Source organism: Lagenorhynchus albirostris, chromosome 16 (genome assembly GCF_949774975.1).
Source record: "Lagenorhynchus albirostris chromosome 16, mLagAlb1.1, whole genome shotgun sequence".
NCBI lineage: Eukaryota > Metazoa > Chordata > Mammalia > Artiodactyla > Delphinidae > Lagenorhynchus > Lagenorhynchus albirostris.
The window spans coordinates 68,162,250-68,163,693 of record NC_083110.1 but is presented as its reverse complement, the minus strand read 5'-3'; the positions used below and the strand labels follow the sequence as shown (position 1 = coordinate 68,163,693).

Below are 1,444 nucleotides of genomic sequence, written 5' to 3'. Positions count from 1 at the left end.
TAGGTTCTGTGGTGCTTTCAAAGCAATATAGATAACTCAAGCACTGCTCCTGACTCAATGTGTGTTTTGATAGAACTCAGGCTCTGTTTGCTGCCACTAAGACTCAGTCATTATGCTAAGCAAGATACACGTGTAAAATAAATTTTCCATCCTTTTCTAGAATTTCTGCCTGCTTTTGGATTAATTCGTTTGTATGATTCAATTATATCTCCAGTACTGGCTTAGGAGTTAACCCTTTTTAAAAAAATGTCTTGGGGGCTTCCCTGGTGGCGCAGTGGTTGAGAGTCCGCCTGCCGATGCAGGGGACACGGGTTTGTGCCCCGGTCTGGGAGGATCCCACATGCTGCGGAGCGGCTGGGCCCATGAGCCATGGCCACTGAGCCTGCGCGTCCGGAGCCTGTGCTCCAGCAATGGGAGAGGCCACAACAGTGAGAGACCCGCGTACTGTAGGAGAAAAAAAAAAGTCTTGATGGTTGCCCTGGGGTTTACAAAATATCTTAAAAATATGAAATGCTTCACTTATTGGTGAGTCATCACTGTGCAGGGGCCATGTGGATCTCTGTGATGGGTGCAAATTTACAACAGGTGCTGCTGAAGCAAGCACCTTTTCTAGATTTTCTTCTGCCTGCTTTAGAGTTGGATGATGAGAAGCAAAGACCACAGGGCTCTGTGGAACCGCAGGTCTGAGAGATGAAGGAAGGCTCGAGAGAGAGCATCTAGGCTCAAGTGACCAGACTTGCAGGTCCTACAGGCTAGTAAAATTTCAAAAACAAAATTCTGAGCTTGCAGACTTTTATTTTGCTAAGTGAGAATCAAAAAGAACTGCAGTTTATCACCATAATTTCATGAAAGACAGGATGTTTTAACACTTTTCAAAAAAGGCTGAAAGATTCCACTTTTCAACTGCATGAGTTTAGTTCTGCAAAACGCTCTGTTTTCTTCCTTCAGTGGAGCCTGGTATTTGAAAAACCACTGATTCACTTCAGTCGCTCATTATAAGATGAGGGAAAAGGCTCATGGGAGGAAGTGATCTGCCTGAGGTCACACCTCATCAGGCTTTTCTTTGCTCCAGAGGCACCGATGACCCTGATAGTGCCCGAAACAGTTAATACCAATACCTTATGGTTCTACAGGTCCTTGGAACCAAAGGAGTTAAGGAAGCTCTGAAGATGGAAGTTGTGTGGGTTATTGACTTACTGCCTCTCAGGTCCAAATGCATTCCGAAATATCTGCCCAGTGATCAACAAGAGAATTCCTTTAACCATCTCTCCTTTAAAGTAAGCATGGTGTTAACCTTCCTTGGCAGAGAGCAGTAGAAGCAACTTACAGGAGGAAGAAGTTTCTGGAAGTTGCTGGCAGGGGCTGGGTGTCAGCCTTGTGCATGAGAGGACATCCAGTGGAGCCTGCCCCAGGCATCCCTCTGCAACTTTGCAGCACTTTATGG

At 45.8% G+C, this 1,444-nt stretch overlaps 1 non-coding gene across 1 annotated transcript; it reads right to left on the bottom strand.

The window, feature by feature from the left end:
• Positions 1–499: 499 nt before the first annotated feature.
• On the bottom strand, positions 500–604 carry LOC132507682 (U6 spliceosomal RNA). Its single transcript, XR_009536257.1, has one exon. It is a non-coding gene; the product is annotated as a U6 spliceosomal RNA (small nuclear RNA).
• Positions 605–1,444: the final 840 nt, after the last annotated feature.